We start from the raw sequence: 20,524 nt of genomic DNA on the forward strand, positions 1-20,524 counted from the left end.
TTCAATTAGACATCCTTTAACCACCTCTTGGTACCCCTTTCTTACAAGTCAATTTTGGGCCATATTTTGGCTCTAATCAATCATGTAATTGACTTCTCACCATATTAGAGACACTTTGCACCTTATTTGCCATTATATATTGGTACAATTAACATGTTAACATCATGTACATGCAATTACAAATCCTTTTACAACCACTTAGTGCCACATTCATACAAGTTAATATTGGTCCACATTTTGGTTCTAATTAACCATGTAAGACACTTTTCACCATATTAGAGTCATTTTGCACCCTATATGAGTCACTTTACACAATATTTTATTGTAATTAACATGTTAGCATTATATACATCCAACTTGACATCCCTTTACCACTTCTTAATTCCACTTTCATACAGGTCAATTTTGTTCCACATTTTGGTTCTAATCAACCATGTAAGTCAATTTTCACCATATTAGAGTCACTTTGCATCTTATAAGAGTCACTTTCCACAATATATACAACAATTAACATGTTAATATCATATACATCCAATTTGACATCCTTTTACCACCTATTAATGCCACTTTCATACAAGTTAATTTTGTTTCGCATTTTGGCTCTAATCAACCATGTAAGTCACTTTTCACCAAATTAGAGTCACTTTACACTCTATAAGAGTCACTTGCCACCATATGTTGATAAAATTAACATGTTAACATCATGTATATGCAATTAGACATCCTTTAACCACCTCTTGGTATCCCTTTCCTACAAGTCAATTTTGGGCCATATTTTGGCTCTAATCAATCATGTAAGTGACTTCTCACCATATTAGAGTCACTTTGCACCTTAGAAGAGTCACTTGCCATCATATATTGGTAATATCATGTTAACATCATGTACAAGCAATTAGAAAATCTTTTACAACCTCTTAGTGCCACATTCATACAAGTCAATTTTGGTCCACATTTTGGTTCTAATTAACCATTTAAGTCACTTTTCACCACATTAGAGTCATTTTGCACCCTATATGAGTCAGTTTACACAATCTATTTGTATAATTATCATGTTAAAATCATATATATCCAACTTGACATCCTTTTACCACCTCTTAGTTCCACTTTCATATAGGTCAATTTTGTTCTACAATTTGGTTATAATCAACCATGTAAGTCACTTTTCACCATATTAGAGTCACTTTGCACACTATAAGAGTCACTTTCCACCATATATACAACAATTAATATGTTAACATCATATTAATCCAATTTGACATCCTTTTACCACCTATTAATGCCACTTTCATACAAGTAATTATTGTTCCACATTTTGGCTCTAATCAACCATGTAAGTCACTTTTCACCATATTAGAGTCACTTTGCACCCTATAAGAGTCACTTTCCACCATATATTGATACAATTAACATGTTAACATCATGTACATGCAATTAGTCATCCTTTAACCACCTCTTGGTACCCCTTTCTTACCAGTCAATTTTGGGCCACATTTTGGCTCTAATCAAACATGCAAGTGACTTCTCACAATATTAGAGTCATTTTGCACCTCATAAGAGTCAATTGCCATCATATATCGTTACAATTAACATGTTAACAACATGTACATGAAATTAGAAATCCTTTTACCTCCTCTTAGTGCCATATTCATACAAGTCAATTTTTGTCCATATTTTGGTTCTAATTAACCATGTAAGTCACTTTACACCATATTAGAGTCATTTTACACCCTATATGAGTCACTTTCCACCATATATTTTTACAATTAACATGTTAACATCATATACATCCAATTTGAGATCCTTTTACCACATCTTAATTCCACTTTCATACAGGTCAATTTTGTTCCACATTTTGGTTCTAATCAACCATATAAGTCACTTTTCACCATATTAGAGGCACTTTGCACCTTATAAGAGTCACTTTCCATCATATATCGGTACGATTAACATGTTAACATCATGTACATGCAATTAGAAATCCTTTTACCACCTCTTAGTGCCACATTTATACAAGTCAATTTTGGTCCACATTTTGGTTCTAATTAACCATGTTAGTCACTGTTCACCATATTAGAGTCACTTTGCACCCTATAAAAGTCACTTTCCACCATATATACAACAATTTACATGTTAACATCATATACATCCAACTTGACATCCTTTTACCACCTATTAATGTCACTTTCATACAAGTTAATTTTGTTCCATATTTTCGCTCTAATCAACTATGTAAGTCACTTTTCACCATATTAGAGTCACTTTGTACCCTATAAGAGTCACTTTCCACCATATATTGATACATTTAAAATGTTAACATCATGTACATGCAATTAGACATCCTTTAACCACCGCTTGGTACCCCTTTCTTACAAGTCAATTTTGGGCCACATTTTGGCTCTAATCAAACATGCAAGTGACTTCTCACAATATTAGAGTCACTTTGCACCTTCTAAGAGTCACTTGCCATCATATATCGTTACAATTAACATGTTAAAAACATGTACATGCAATTAGAAATCCTTTTACCACCTCTTAGTGCCATATTCATACAAGTCAATTTTGGTCCACATTTTGGTTCTAATTTACCATGTAAGTCACTTTTCACCATATTAGAGTCATTTTGCACCCTATATGAGTCACTTTCCACCATGTATTTGTACAATTAACATGTTAACATCATATACATCCAATTTGAGATCCTTTTACCACATCTTAATTCCACTTTCATACAGGTCAATTTTGTTCCACATTTTGGTTCTAATCAACCATGTAAGTCACTTTTCACCATATTAGAGTCACTTTGCACCTTATAAGAGTCACTTTCCACCATATATACAACAATTAACATGTTAACATCATATAAATCCAATTTAACATCCTTTTACCACCTATTAATGCCACTTTCATACAAGTTAATTTTCTTCCCCATTTTGGCTCTAATCAACCATGTAAGTCACTTTTCACCATATTAGAGTCACTTTGCACCCTATAAGAGTCACTTGCCACCATATATTGATACAATTAATATGTTAACATCATGTACATGCAATTAGACATCCTTCAACCACCTCTTGGTACCCCTTTCTTACAAGTCAATTTTGGGCCACATTTTGGCTCTAATCAACTATGTAAGTCACTTTTCACCATATTAGAGTCATTTTGCACCCTATAAGAGTCACTTGCCACCAGATATTGATAAAATTAACATGTTAATATCATGTACATTCAATTAGACATCCTTTAACCACCTCTTGGTACCCCTTTCTTACAAGTCAATTTTAGGCCATATTTTGGCTCTAATCAATCATGTAAGTGACTTCTCACCATATTAGAGTCACTTTGCACCTTATTTGCCATTATATATTGGTACAATTAACATGTTAACATCATGTACATGCAATTACAAATCCTTTTACAACCACTTAGTGCCACATTCATACAAGTTAATTTTGGTCCACATTTTGGTTCTAATTAACCATGTAAGACACTTTTCACCATATTAGAGTCATTTTGCACCCTATATGAGTCACTTTACACAATCTTTTATTGTAATTAACATGTTAGCATTATATACATCCAACTTGACATCCCTTTACCACTTCTTAATTCCACTTTCATACAGGTCAATTTTGTTCCACATTTTGGTTCTAATCAACCATGTAAGTCAATTTTCACCATATTAGAGTCACTTTGCATCTTATAAGAGTCACTTTCCACAATATATACAACAATTAACATGTTAATATCATATACATCCAATTTGACATCCTTTTACCACCTATTAATGCCACTTTCATACAAGTTAATTTTGTTTCGCATTTTGGCTCTAATCAACCATGTAAGTCACTTTTCACCAAATTAGAGTCACTTTACACTCTATAAGAGTCACTTGCCACCATATGTTGATAAAATTAACATGTTAACATCATGTATATGCAATTAGACATCCTTTAACCACCTCTTGGTATCCCTTTCCTACAAGTCAATTTTGGGCCATATTTTGGCTCTAATCAATCATGTAAGTGACTTCTCACCATATTAGAGTCACTTTGCACCTTAGAAGAGTCACTTGCCATCATATATTGGTAATATCATGTTAACATCATGTACAAGCAATTAGTAATTCTTTTACAACCTCTTAGTGCCACATTCATACAAGTCAATTTTGGTCCACATTTTGGTTATAATTAACCATTTAATTCACTTTTCACCACATTAGAGTCATTTTGCACCCTATATGAGTCAGTTTACACAATCTATTTGTATAATTAACATGTTAAAATCATATATATCCAACTTGACATCCTTTTACCACCTCTTAGTTCCACTTTCATATAGGTCAATTTTGTTCTACAATTTGGTTATAATCAACCATGTAAGTCACTTTTTACCATATTAGAGTCACTTTGCACACTATAAGAGTCACTTTCCACCATATATACAACAATTAATATGTTAACATCATATTAATCCAATTTGACATCCTTTTACCACCTATTAATGCCACTTTCATACAAGTAATTTTTGTTCCACATTTTGGCTCTAATCAACCATGTAAGTCACTTTTCACCATATTAGAGTCACTTTGCACCCTATAAGAGTCACTTTCCACCATATATTGATACAATTAACATGTTAACATCATGTACATACAATTAGTCATCCTTTAACCACCTCTTGGTACCCCTTTCTTACCAGTCAATTTTGGGCCACATTTTGGCTCTAATCAAACATGCAAGTGACTTCTCACAATATTAGAGTCATTTTGCACCTTATAAGAGTCAATTGCCATCATATATCGTTACAATTAACATGTTAACAACATGTACATGAAATTAGAAATCCTTTTACCACCTCTTAGTGCTATATTCATACAAGTCAATTTTTGTCCATATTTTGGTTCTAATTAACCATGTAAGTCACTTTACACCATATTAGAGTCATTTTGCACCCTATATGAGTCACTTTCCACCATATATTTTTTCAATTAACATGTTAACATCATATACATCCAATTTGAGATCCTTTTACCACATCTTAATTCCACTTTCATACAGGTCAATTTTGTTCCACATTTTGGTTCTAATCAACCATATAAGTCACTTTTCACCATATTAGAGTCACTTTGCACCTTATAAGAGTCACTTTCCACCATATATACAATAATTAACATGTTAACATCATATTAATTCAATTTGACATCCTTTTACCACCTATTAATGCCATTTTCATACAAGTTAATTTTGTTCCACATTTTGGCTTTAATCAACCATGTAAGTCACTTTTCACCATATTGGAGTCACTTTACACCCTATAAGAGTCACTTGTCACCATATATTGATACAATTAACATGTTAACATCAGGTACATGCAATTAGACATCCTTCAACCACCTCTTGGTACCCCTTTCTTACAAGTCAATTTTGGGCCACATTTTGGCTCTAATCAATCATGTAAGTGACTTCTCACAATATTAGAGTCACTTTGCACCTTATAAGAGTCACTTTCCATCATATATCGGTACGATTAACATGTTAACATCATGTACATGCAATTAGAAATCCTTTTACCACCTCTTAGTGCCACATTTATACAAGTCAATTTTGGTCCATATTTTGGTTCTAATTAACCATGTTATTCACTTTTCACCATATTAGAGTCACTTTGCACCCTATAAAAGTCACTTTACTCCATATATACAATAATTGACATGTTAATATCATATATATCCAACTTGACATCCTTTTACCACTTATTAATGCCACTTTCATACAAGTTAATTTTGTTCCACATTTTGGCTCTAATCAACTATGTAAGTCACTTTTCACCATATTATAGTCATTTTGTACCCTATAAGAGTCACTTGCCATCATATATTGATACAATTAACATGTTAACATCATGTACATGCAATTAGACATCCTTTAACCACCTCTTGGTACCCCTTTCTTACAAGTCAATTTTGGGCCACATTTTGGCTCTAATCAAACATGTAAGTGACTTCTCACAATATTAGAGTCACTTTGCACCTTATAAGAGTCACTTACCATCATATATCGGTACAATTAACATGTTAACATCATGTACATGCAATTAGAAATCCTTTTACCACCTCTTAGTGCCACATTCATACAAGTCAATTTTGGTCCACATTTTGGTTCTAATTAACCATGTAAGTCACTTTTCACCATATTAGAGTCATTTTTCACCCTATATGAGTCACTTTCCACCATATATTTGTACAATTAACATCTTAAGATCATATACATCCAATTTGAGATCCTTTTACCACATCTTAATTCCAGTTTCATACAAGTCAATTTTGTTCCACATTTTGGTTCTAATCAACCATGTAAGTCACTTTTCACCATATTAGAGTCACTTTGCACCTTATAATAGTCACTTTGCACCATATATACAACAACTAACATGTTAACATCATATACATCCAATTTGACATCCGTTACCACCTATTAATGCCACTTTCTTACAAGTTAAGTTTGTTCCACATTTTGGCTCTAATCAACCATGTACGTCACTTTTCTCCATATTAGAGTCAATTTACACCCTGTAAGAGTCACTTTTCATCATATATTGATACAGTTAACATGTTAACATCATGTACATGTGTACATGCAATTAGACATCCTTTAATCACCTCTTGGTACCCCTTTCTTACAAGTTAATTTTGGGCCATATTTTGGCTCTAATCAAACATGTAAGTGACTTCTCACAATATTAGAGTCACTTTGCACGTTATAAGAGTCACTAGCCATCATATATTGGTATAATTAACATGTTAACATCATGTACATACAATTAGAAATCCTTTTACCACCACTTAGTGCCACATTCATACAAGTCAATTTTGGTCTACATTTTGGCTTTAATCAACCATGTAAGTCACTTTTCACCATATTAGAGTTCCTTTGCACCCTATAAGAGTCACTTTCCACCACATATTGATACAATTAAAATGTTAACATCATGTACATGGAACTAGACATCCTTTAACCACCTCTTGGTACCCCTTTCTTACAACTCAATTTTGGGCCACATTTTGGCTCTAATCATACATGTAAGCGAGTTCTCACAATATTAGAGTAACTTTGCACCTTATAAGAGTCACCTGCCATCATATATCGGTACAATTAACATATAAACATCATAGACATGCAAATAGAAATCCTCTTACGACCTCTTAGTGCCACATTCAGACAAGTAAATTTTGGTTCTAATTAACCATGTAAGTCACTTTTCACAATATTAGAATCATTTTGCACCCTATATGATTCACTTTGCACCTTATAAGAGTCACTTTCCACCATATATATACAACATTTAACATGTTAACATCATATAAATCCAATATGACATTATTTTACCACCTATTAATGTCACTTTCATACAAGTTAATTTTGTTCCACATTTTGGCTCGAATCAACTAAGTAAGTCATTTTTCACCATATTAGAGTCACTTTGCACCCTATAAGAGTCACTTGCCACCATATATTGATAAAATTAACATGTTAGTATCATGTACATGCAATTAGACATCCTTTAACCAACTCTTGTTATCCCTTTCTTACAAGTTAATTTTGGGCCACATTTGGGCTCTAATCAATCATGTAAGTGACTTCTCACCATATTAGAGTCACTTTGAACCTTATTTGTCATCATATATTTGTACAATTAACATGTTAACATCATGTACATGCAATTAGAAATCCTTTTACAACAACTTAGTAACACATTCATACAAGTCAATTTTGGTCCACATTTTGGTTCTAATTAACCATGTAAGTCACTTTTCACCATATTAGAGTCATTTTGCACCCTATATGAGTCACTTTACACAATCTATTTGTATAATTAACATGTTAGCATTATATACATTCCTTTACCACCTCTTAATTCCACTTTCATACAGGTCAATTTTGTTCCACATTTTGGTTCTAATCAATCATGTAAGTCACTTTTCACCATATTAAAGTCACTTTGCAACTTATAAGAGTCACTTTCCACAATATATACAGCAATTAACATGTTAACAACATATAGATCTAATTTGACATCCTTTTACCACCTATTAATGCAAGTTTCATACAAGTTAATTTTGTTCAGCATTTTGGCTCTAATCAACCATGTAAGTCACTTTTCACCAAATTAGAGTCACTTTGCACCCTATAAGAGTCACTTGCCACCATATATTGATAAAATTAACATGTTAACATCATGTACATGCAATTAGACATCCTTTTACCACCTCTTAGTGTCACATTCATACAAGTGAATTTTGGGCCATATTTTGGCTCTAATCAAACATGTAAGTGACTTCTCACCATATTAGAGTCACTTTGCACCTTATAAGAGTCACTTGCCATCATATATTGGTACAAATATCATGTTAACATTATGTACATGCAATTAGAAATCCTTTTACAACCTCTTAGTGCCACATTCATACAAGTCAATTTTGGTCCACATTTTGGTTCTAATTTATCAAAATATGGAGGCAAGTGACTCTTATAAGGTGCAAAGTGACTCTAATATGGTGAAAAGTGACTTACATGGTTGATTAGAGCCAAAATGTGGAACAATAACTTGTATGAAAGTGGCATTAATAGGTGATAAAAGGATGTCAAATTGGATGTATATGATGTTAACATGTTAATTGTTGTATATATGGTGGAAAGTGACTCTTATAAGGGGCAAAGTGACTCTATTATGGTGAAAAGTGACTTATATGGTTGATTAGAACCAAAATGTGGAACAAAATTGACCTGCATGAAAGTGGAATTAAGAGGTGGTAAACGGGTCTCAAATTGGATGTATATGATGTTAACATGTTAATTGTACAAATATATGGTGGAAAGTGACTCGTATAGGGTGCAAAATGACTCTAATATAGTGAAAACTGACTTACATGGTTAATTAGAACCAAAATGTGGACCAAAATTGACTTGTATGAATATGGCACTAAGAGTTGGTAAAAGGATTTCTAATTGCATGTACATCTTGTTAACATGTTAATTGTTACCAATATATGATGGCAAATAAGGTATAAAGTGACTCTAATATGGTGAGAAGTCACTTACATGATTGATTAGAGCCAAAATATGGCCCAAAATTGACTTGTAAGAAAGGGGTACCAAGAGGTGGTTAAAGGATGTCAAATTGGATGTATATGATGTTAACATGTTAATTGTTGTATATATGGTGGAAAGTGACTTTTATAAGGTGCAAAGTGACTCTAATATGGTGAAAAGTGACTTACATGGTTGATTAGAACCAAAATGTGGAACAAAATTGACCTGTATGAAAGTGGAGTTAAGAGGTGGTAAAGGGATGTCAAGTTGGATGTATATGATGTTAACATGTTAATTATACAAATAGATTGTGTAAAGTGACTCATATAGGGTGCAAAATGACTTTAATATGGTGAAAAGTGACTTGCATGGTTAATTAGAACCAACATGTGGACCAAAATTGACTTGTATGAATGTGGCACTAAGTGGTTGTAAAAGGATTTCTAATTGCATGTACATGATGTTAACATGTTAATTGTTTCAATATATGATGGCAAGTGACTCTTATAAGGTTCAAAGTGAGCTAATATGGTGAGAAGTCACTTACATAATTAATTAGAGCCAAAATGTGGCCTAAAATTGACTTGTAAGAAAGTGCTACCAAGAGGTAGTTAAAGGATGTCTAATTGTATGTACATGATATTAACATGTTAATTTTATCAATATATGTTGGAAAGTGACTCTTATAGGGTGCAAAGTGACTCTAATATGGTGAAAAGTGACTTACATGGTTGATTAGAGCCAAAATGTGGAACAAAATTAACTTGTATGAAAGTGGAATTAATAGGTGGTAAAAGGATGTCAAATTGGATGTATATGATGTTAAAATGTTAAATGTTGTATATATATGATGGAAAGTGACTCTTATAAGGTGCAAAGTGACTCTAATATGGTGAAAAGTAACTTATATGGTTGATTAGAACCAAAATGTGGAACAAAATTGACCTGTATGAAAGTGGAATTAAGAGGTGATAAAAGGATGTCATATTGGATGTATATGATGTTAACATGTTAATTATACAAATATATGGTGGAAAGTGACTCATATAGGGTGCAAAATTGTAACTCCCCCAAATTCGGGGTCGGGGATTCAGGTTGTCACGAGTTCCATTTCTCTTATCAATACTTAATCTTAACAGTCAACCAACTACTGCGTACTGTGACCCCACAATGTACACACACACACCTCGAGTTATTGTCTCAGAGATGAATACCACAAATAACACAAGTCATTTTATTCCACAATTATAATTCAATACACCTCAAAAGGGTTTTTGAATAATTTACATATTCCTTTCCATTATTACAATTCATAATATACATAAGTCTGGTACATCAATAGTTGAAAACCTAGACTATTGGTAGTTCCTACATCAGCTACGGCGGCATCTACGCCTACAGGAAACTGCGGAACGTTTCCTATCCGCTCGCGAATTGGGAGCTTGATCCTGTTCATCTTGTCTATCTGTTGTTGTGTGATGAAAGAAGAAAGCAAGGGTGATCAACAAGCCCACCAAAATAATAGTATAATGATTAACAATATATGAGCATTCTCATAGCACTCATGAAAGTCTTGGTCAAGAAGAATTGAACCAAGCTTGACCTCTTAATGCGACCAAGTCACAAAATATTTAGTATATATGTAAATATACTTTTCAAAATCTTTGAAATCCTCTGCCATGCAGAATATACACAGGGTTCCAGTTTATAATTGTATAAAAATATCGTTGCAAGGTGATCTCATATATCTAACCTTGTCTCAACGTTTTTCTGAAAATCTTTGACATGCATAAGATAATCATTTACTAGATATAAGTTCAAAAGATGAAGTTACAAGATACTCCAATATACTTATATCTTTTCGGAATACTACTTGAACTACCACCGTTCAAGTTATAATTAATTTCAAAAGTTCATCACACTGATGAGACTACAAGATAAGACTTGAATATATTCAATCTTTGAAATATCATTTGAAAGAAATGAAGTTACGAGATACTTCATTAAGTCCCGATATATATATATACCTATATATATATATACATTTCATACACTCCTTGAAAACCTCTGTTATGAAAATTATAAACAGAGTTGCAATATCCAATGAATTTTGGAAATGAGAAAACCTTGGCATACACCTGATATCTTGCTGATCGGGCAAATATACATTTTTAAGCACATTTTTACTCAGAAAGAGCTCAATATGAGGCAGAGGAGATGGCTGGAATTGATCAAGGACTATGACTGTTCGATAAATTACCATCCTGGAAAGGCGAATGTAGTGGCAGATGCTTTGAGTAGGAAGGAGAGATTGAATATGATGATAACATCAAAAGAGTTATCTGAAGAAATCGAAAAATTGGAATTGGAACTTTGTGCTTATGGAAAAGTCGAGGAAGTTTGTCATGCAATGACCTTTCAGCCAACACTAGTGGAAAAGATAAAGAAGTGTCAAGAGGAAGTAATGGAAAAAGAGAAGAATCAGTTATCTGGAGAGGAGATTAATACTCAAAGAGATGAGCAAGGGATACTAAGGTTTTCATCCAGAATATGGATTCCCCATGTACCTGAATTAAAGAATGAGATCCTCCATGAAGCCCACAATTTGAAATTTTCAATCCACCCGGGAAGCACCAAGATATATCGAGACTTAAAGAAGAACTTTTCGTGGCCAAATATGAAGCAAGACGTGGCAAAATGGGTTGCGAAGTGCTATACTTGTCAGAAACTAAAGGCAGAACATCAACGACCAAGCGGATTAATTCAGCCCCTGAAGATTCCAGAATGGAAATGGGAAAATATCGCTATGGACTTTATAGTAGGACTACCGCGAACGAAATCCGGACATGACGCAATATGGGTTATAGTTGATCGTCTTACGAAGTCGGCGCATTTCCTTCCAATAAATGAGAAGTCGTCACTGGACAAGTTGGTTCATCTGTATGTGCGCGAAATCGTACTAAGGTATGGAGTACCCGTATCAATAGTTTCATACAGAGATCTCCGATTTAACTCAAGATTCTGGAAGCAATTTCAGGAATGTCTTGGCACGAAGTTGAATATGAGCACGACATACCACCCGCAGACTGATGGTCAGAGCGAAAGGATAATTCAAACAATTGAAGACATATTACGCAGTTGTGCAATCGATTTTGCAGGAAGTTGGGACGATCACTTGCCGTTGATTGAATTCTCTTACAACAACAGTTATCATTCCAGTATCGGCATGCCACCATATGAAGCTTTGTACGGGCGAAAATGTAGATCATCAACAAGTTGGGATGAAGTAGGAGAAGGAAGAATTCTCGGCTCGAATTTGGTACAACAGTTGCATGACTCGGTCAAGTTAATTCAGAAAAGGTTGCTTGCTGCTCAAGATAGACAGAGGAAGTATGCGGATCCAGCACGTAAGGACGTTCAATTCCAAATTGGCGAAGCTGTGTTGCTGAAGGTGTCACCTAGAAAAGGGTTGATGAGATTTGGCAAGAAAGGGAAGTTAGCACCTAGATACATAGGTCCTTTTGAGATTTTGAGTCAAGTAGGAAAGGTGGCCTACGAGTTGGCCTTACCACCTCAGTATCGGCATGTGCATAATGTGTTCCATGTGTCGTTGCTTAAGAAGTACAATCCTGACGCTAGCCATGTGATAAAATATGAACCTGTAGAAATTCAGGCAGACCTGTCATTTGTGGAGCAACCGGTTAAAATACTCGACTGGCAAGTAAAGAGTCTTAGGAATAAGTCGGTAAAGTTAGTAAAAGTGCTTTGGAGGAACCCTAAGGTCGAAGAATCAATTTGGGAGTTAGAGTCTGATATGCGTTCCCGGCATCCTCATCTTTTCTCTTAGATTCTGGGGACAGAATCCCTTAAGGGGGAGAGGATGTTACGACCGGTATTTTATGTAATATTATTTGTGGATTTGGTATAATATTAAAGTCAAATGAAAATATATTCAATGATTGTACGCTAGTGTGAGTAAAAATTTCTGCATTATAAATTTGCTTTGTGTAGTATATGATTTTTCAAAGCAAGAGTTTATTTAATTTCTTTATTTTTGATTTATAAGGAATATTCTAAGCTTTGGAAAAATTTTCTTTTAAAAGGTATTTTGTTCACAAATTTTGAAAATGATTTTATAAAGTCTCTAAAAATCCAAGTTATTTTATGGTATAAATTTTATAATTTTTGAACTTGTATTTTATTTTATAAAAATAAATCATTATAAATTTTAGTTGTCATATTTATCAAATTACATAAGAGACCATGCATGCAAATCACCCTTCTATTCTCTCAAAGGGCAAATAAGACTTTTCCAACCCCACTAACTCATTTGATTATTACCAAATTACTACATTAGCCTTGCATGCAAAATGGCCTAACTTTAGCTAAAGGACATTTTTGTAAGTTCTCACTTCCACTCATTATTTGTCAACCAAAAAGCATAAAACAAAAAAATCAAAGTGGGAGAATTCATTCCACTCATTCCACACTCCAACACACCACAAATTTTCTCTCTTTTCCCCCTCCCACCTTGCTCTCGGCCGAAGGCCAAATCCCCCACCCCCCTTCCATTTTTCAATTCATTCCTCATCTTCCCAAGTGTAAATCTTTTACCTACATTCATCTTATATCCTTTCCAAGTGTTTTGAGACTTGGAAGTTGAAGTTCCATGGATGCATGTGTAGTTCTTATGTGATCTCCAAAGAGAAACTCTTGATTCTTGTGAATTCAAGAGCTCTCTATGAGATATATTATGTATATGTGCTAACTAAGTGTTTTATGGAAATATCATGCTTTAAAATCCTTTGCATGCTACTGAAATTTCATTATATATTTATGTTTAGCCATGCATGCTAGTTTTAAGACATTAAAATGATGATCAACCATGTTTTGCATGCTATTCTTTTCGAAATCATGTTGTTATGTTTAAAAATCTATAAATGCGAAATAGGTGTGCTTAAAATAGATTGTTTCCATGATAAATTTCTTATTAATACTTAAAAGAAGTTATATTTCATGATTATTAAGGATGAGTATTAGGTGCAAGTCGATTTTTCAAGCATTTAAAACTTTATGCCTAGCCGAAATCTTGTTATGTGCTTTTCATGAGTTGCATGTTATATATTTAGTTGCATGTTGTTGTTTTTTGGCATGGATGATCTCACCCAAGGTTATTTTGAGAATAAGGGAGTTAGTTCAGTAGATTACCATGTATAAGTCTTGGTTTAAGTATTGAGTTGTTGTTAGTTGAGTTTGTCAAGTCAAAATCTTGGAAAATGAGAGTTATAGTTTCTGCAGAAAATCAGTTTAGTACCCTGAGGTTTAGAGTGAGTTTTGACCATGTCAATGATGTGCACTTTGAGGCCCAAGCCACCAGAAGTTAGTATTGGGAGTATATAAAAGGTTTTAGGTGTTGGTTGGAGGTTTGCATGTCTTTTGGTTAGGTGCACAAGTAGAATCACAAAATCTGTCCAGCAGGGGACAGTTTTGTTGCAACTTAGAAATAGGGAGATTTGACCATGTCATGGGTAGGCCCTCATTAGGCCCAATTGGGCCTTAGTTATAGGGAGTGTCAGAAAAGTTTTTCCAACCATAGTTCATAGGATATGAGTTAGAACCATGTGTCACAAGTTAATTCAAGTCAGGGCATTTTCTGCCCAGAAAAATAGGGGAACCTTGGACTTTTAGCTTAGGCCCAAGAAGGCCCAAGCCAGGCCCTTGAGCCACATCAAGTTTTTGAGATGCCCTTAGGTCAGGAGAGTCTTGTGTAAAAGTTTTAAAGTAAAACTTATAGTTTAAGAGTGTCTAATGCACTCAAGAAACTATAGTTGTCATTCTGAAATTTGCACCAGTGAGCACTATCACTTATCACGTAGTTTTAGAACACTTAGAAGTGAGTATTAGATCGACCACCATAGTTGTAAGATGGTATAAGGTCAGTAGAGAAAAAGTCACAAGTGAGGGTCAATATGTTTTGGATAATTTAGGAAAGGCACATCGAGTTAGGGAGCCAAAATTTGAAGACTTTGTCTAGTTTAGCGACCAAGTGACTTAAGTGGTGAGTCGAGATCATCCAAGCCTAGTATTGCATTATGGTATATATGGTGTTATTTGATATTAATATATGATATGTGATTATGTGGCTACGTGTGTACATTTGAAATATAAAGGTGGATATAAATTAGGTGCGTATAGGCCTAAGTGCCATCCATGTTTAATCTCGGGTTGTAAATAGGTTAAGATGGTAAGAATATATTATAATGAGGATTATTATTATTTATGTAGGATCTCGAGACGAGGGAAAACTTGCCATAAAGGTCGAGTGAAGCTCCAGTTGTTGCTCCTACCAATCAGACCAGACCAGCCTATCTCAAGGCAAGTGATTCAACTTGACCTTCGTATTTACTGCTAATAATTCATACATTGCTACAACTATCCTTGTCATTTGATATATTAAATCAAGCGTATCTTACGTTTATCTTTGAATCATATAGAAATGCCATGAACCCTCGAGTACGTATTGCAAGTAGTTCAAAAGTCTTATCATGACAATATATTAAAGTAATTCGAATGCCATGATAAAATAAAGAGTTGTTATAGCACTCGGTTGATCCTCTTGATTACCATGCTAATGATTCCTAAGTAATGATATCTCATCCTGATACTTGAATCCCTATAGAACCTTACCTTGATACCTGAAAGCCAAATATTTATCAAAGTTGTCCCTAATTGATTGATACCCCTCTTTCTTATCCTAAAGCTTGTCAATTCTGATATATCCTGAGCTAAAAATCATTTCTTCATACCTTAACACCCTTAGTATTCATGAAGCTTACATTCTTGATGATCCAGCACTTGAACCTTGATGAGAAACCATTGCTTTAAGCCCAATTTGGCACTTTCTTTCATGATATCCAATAGCCTCACTAAATTCCCTTGTCCAAACTTTGATACATGAAAACCATTCAGTTACCCTAATAGAGTTTAGTTTTGTGAATCATGGCTCTGAGATTTAGTACCATATTTCCCGTGTTTCGAGTTGATCTATAATCCCTTGATAAAAATGTTTACTGTTAAAAGAGACTTTGTTATAATTCGGCATCAGTTTTTTTTTGAAATAAATAAAATGTTGGTTTTCAGTCCCAAAGGGGGATAAATGTTTTCTTTGAATAGTGGATCTGGACTGAGACGCGAGTCCTTTCCACACTTATATTAGGCTTAAAAGTTGCCTAGGGATTCCCGTTAATATTTTAGAACCCAGCGAGGTTCGGGATTACTTCGCGGCTGATCACCGGCTGTAATCCGTAGCGTCATAAAATGATTTTGATTAAGACATGATTTTAAAATTGTTTTGATGCAAGCAAAATGATGCCATCTCACATAGTTCAATCTCTCATTATCATTGGTTATGTCTTTTTATTGTCATTCTTAAAGGTATATCTCGATTTGTGTTTGTGTCGTACTGTTAGCACTTGTTGAGCATTTGGCTCACTTCTTGCTTTACCCTGATATTTCAGCTAGCAGCTATGGTTAGATTCAAGAAGACTGCCTGTAAGACCTATGATGCTGATGCTTATGTTCGAGCGCAAGTAGAATAAGTAATAATAGTTTGTGTGAGGACTCGGTACTTTTAATCAGATGTAATAATTGGTAGTGTTGGGCTGTTCCAAACCCTAAACTGTAAGATCTTGGAGTTAGTTGTGTATTCTTCGTTTAAAATATTGTAATAGATATATTTAATTTTCCGTTTAAGTTGTGGGTGTGACAAAAAATTTGGGGTTATTACAATTATTATAATTACATCATATTTCCTTCATCAAAATTTCTATTCTTGAGAAGTTTGAATATTACCTTTCTCCTTGTAAAACCTTTAAGGTTATCCTTAAATCCTTCATCAGGTACACCCTAGGCACAGGGCATATCAAGATACCATTTACTAATACCAGAATCATTGTCTATATACTTCTGAAAAATTTCTCCACTGATCCTTAATGGTTGTTGTTACCTTAATCCTTTCCAATTCATACTATCAAAACTTATGCTGTCCCTATTAAGGGTGAAATGCCAACCATTATGCATTCCCCTCGGATTCATTTCAAGTTATCGGGGTTTTATCCTTAATTCCACCTTTAAAAGATACTTACACTCTTCCATGGATAAATCAAGTCATATATACTTGATAGATTACCTTATTCAATCATTCTCACTTCGATAGTCTATACTTAATTTCATAATAGCATCCTTATTCAAACTGAGGTCAATCCATATGACCTCCAAAAGATAACAACGGTTTTTTTTCGCTTTGCTTGCCTAATTTGGTAATGACAACAGGGATGTTCTGGAAGATATTGGTCGTGTTCAACGTGAACTTCTTCTTGATAATTCCTTATTTACTTTTGTTGTTTATCTCAACAGTCATCTCAATATTGGGATATCTTTCATACATGGTATCTCCCTTTCTGGGTATCAAGCCACCGATCTTACACTTCACATTCTTGAAGGTCACTTCCTTCATCCAATTTTCCTAATTTCTTACTTCCTTGTCTCCTCAGTATATCCGCGTCTCATTATTTATCCTTCGAACTATCTCCAGGTTTCCTCGAATCCTCCCAACTTACAGGGGATAAAATATTTGTATCTCTTATGCCTTCAACCATCAATTTTAACTCATGGTGAATCACCCTCATCCTGACGATTACATACTTTTCTTTTTCTATTGCTACGAGTCTTTAGGGTTTCCTCATACCCAACTCCCTTATCATTCCTCAAACTCTATTGCCTTTATATTCCTTTCCATTTCAGTTTCTTTTTTTTCCTTTCTCTTATCATTATTTCATTAACCAACACAACATAAGCATTGATTTCAAACATCCCGTCATTCTGGATTCGTGTCCTCAGAACGAATTTTGACAACTTTTACAACTTAGATTCATAATTCATCATACTCGTCTGCCTTTGTTCTGGCTCTAAAGCTTTTACACTATCTTCATAACCTTGGGAAGTACTTTCCTGAAAATAATTGACTGAACTTAAATCAGTTTATTATAATCTCTTACTCCGTGCATTCCTTGACCTTTCACCAGCGGGTGGCCTCTCTCTTAGGAGGGTAAGTGACAAAAACAGTCTTTTGTGATTCGTCAATCATTTAGAATCTCAAATGATTCCTATATTTCCTTTAGCCCGGCTCTTGCCTCGACTGGGTCAGCTTGTTCCTTGGAACTCTTAGAGCTTAGCGACTTAAAGGTCCTGAAAGAATTTCTCACCGTATTGTTTCCTCAGGGTGGTGGTTGGGGATAATAGTCTAAGTTCTGTCTAGAAAGGTCCATAAATTGTCGTATAGGAGTACTGTCTTGGGTCTCCTTTCGTTACTCGACTTCTGTTTCCTTAGTCTGAATGTTCCCTCCTCCTCCCAATAATCGGGGTCATCCTACATGTTTTAAATCCTCATTTTCCACTTCATTATGTTATGGGTTCCTTCTATCTTGATGGCGACCTCCCTGACTATCACGTGCAGGGTTTGCTCTAAATCTTATTCCTCAAACTAGCTTTCATCTAAGATCTCATCTTTAAGCTCTTGAACATTTGGAACCCAAATTCTGTAGGAATACCTCATTATTCCCTTATCATCTTTCTCGGTATTAATCTCTTATCTATTTGTTGGCTCTCTGCCTTCATTCATCACTTTTTCTGGCACAATATGTTCTTTTCCAATAATTTGGGTTGTATTGCAATCTCAAACAGCTTTTCGGTACCGGCTCCGGTTACCTTCACTTCTATTTCCATTTTCTCAAAATCTCTTATAAACTCTCCCAAAGACATCATCCTCTTGGGTCTCTCCTTTTTACTAAGGGCATCAGCCACCACATTGGCTTTCCCTGAATGATAAAGAATCTCCCAATCATAATTCTTGTTTAGCTCTAACAGCCTCCTCTGGCGTATGTTGAGCTCTTTCTACGTAAAAATGTACTAGAGCTCCTATGGTTTGTATAAATCTTGCATTTCTCTCCATACAAGTAGTGCCTCCAATCTTTAGGGAAAAACTATTGCCACGAGCCCAAGCTCATGAGTCGGGATATCGAATTTTATATTCCCTGAATTGTCTTGACGCGTACGCGTTTACCTTGTTATGCTGTATAAGAAGCACCCTAATTCCTTATGCGAAGCATCACTACACATCAAAAAATCTCCTTTTCCATCCGGCAACGCCATCATAGGGGTCGTCACCAATCTTTGCTTCAGTTCTTGAAAATTGTTCTCGTATTTCTCTGTCCATTCGAACTTCTCAGTCTTACGAGTAAGCGCGTTAAAGGGGCAACTATCTTTACGAACTTGAACGAACCTCCGGTAGTAACCGGCCAATCCTACCTCTGGTAGTCGCCCCAACCATAGTCATCAATTCCTCAGTGGTCCTTTATTTATTCTTTTCAGGATCCTCCACGGGATTCTTCTCAGCAACAATCCCTTCTAGGACAACATCCTCAACCGCTACATCCTCAATATGAACAGCATCCGGTCCCGTGTTAGGACGCTCTATCGGATCCATAATCTGATCTCCAATAAGTAATAAAACATCATCGCGTTATTGCTCCTCAACCTCAGGGTTCGGAGTCCCGCTACCATATACGATAACGAAATATGCTTCTATCACGATATTTATAAGGATTCCCAATAGGGTTTTAACTGTCATTACTACGTTAGGTAGTCCGACTATGAACTTGGCAAGAGTTCTTATTATCTTAGTGAACTTATTATTTTAATGTCATATCATCTCTGAGGTTTATAACGCTTAGCTCTGATACCATTTCTGTAACACCCCCAAATCCGGGGTCGGCGATTCGGGTTGTCACGAGTTCTATTTCCCTTATCAATACTTAATCTTAATAGTCAACCAACTACTGTGTACCGTGACCCCACAATGTACACACACACACACCATAAGTTATAGTCTCGGAGATGAATACCACAAATAACACAAGTCATTTTATTCCACAATTATAAGTCATTACACCTCAAAAGGGTTTCTGACTAATTTACATATTCCTTGCCATTATTACAATTCATAATATACATAAGTCTGGTACATCAATAGTTGAAAACCTAGCCTATTGGTAGTTCCTACCTCAGCTACGGCGGCATCAACGCCTACAGGAAACAGTAGAACGTTTCCTATCCGCTCGCGAATTGGGAGCTTGATCATGTTCATCTTGTCTATCTGTTGTTGTGTGATGAAAGAAGAAAGCAAGGGTGAGCAACAAGCCCACCAAAATAATAGTATAATGATTAACAATATATGAGCATTCTCATAGCACTCATGAAAGTCTTGGTCAAGAAGAATTGAACCAAGCTTGACCTCTTAATGCGACCAAGTCGCAAAATATTTAGTATATATGTATATATACTTTCCAAAATCTTTGAAATCCTCTGCCATGCAGAAT

Source organism: Apium graveolens, chromosome 5, assembly GCF_009905375.1.
Source record: "Apium graveolens cultivar Ventura chromosome 5, ASM990537v1, whole genome shotgun sequence".
Classification (NCBI taxonomy): Eukaryota; Viridiplantae; Streptophyta; class Magnoliopsida; order Apiales; family Apiaceae; genus Apium; species Apium graveolens.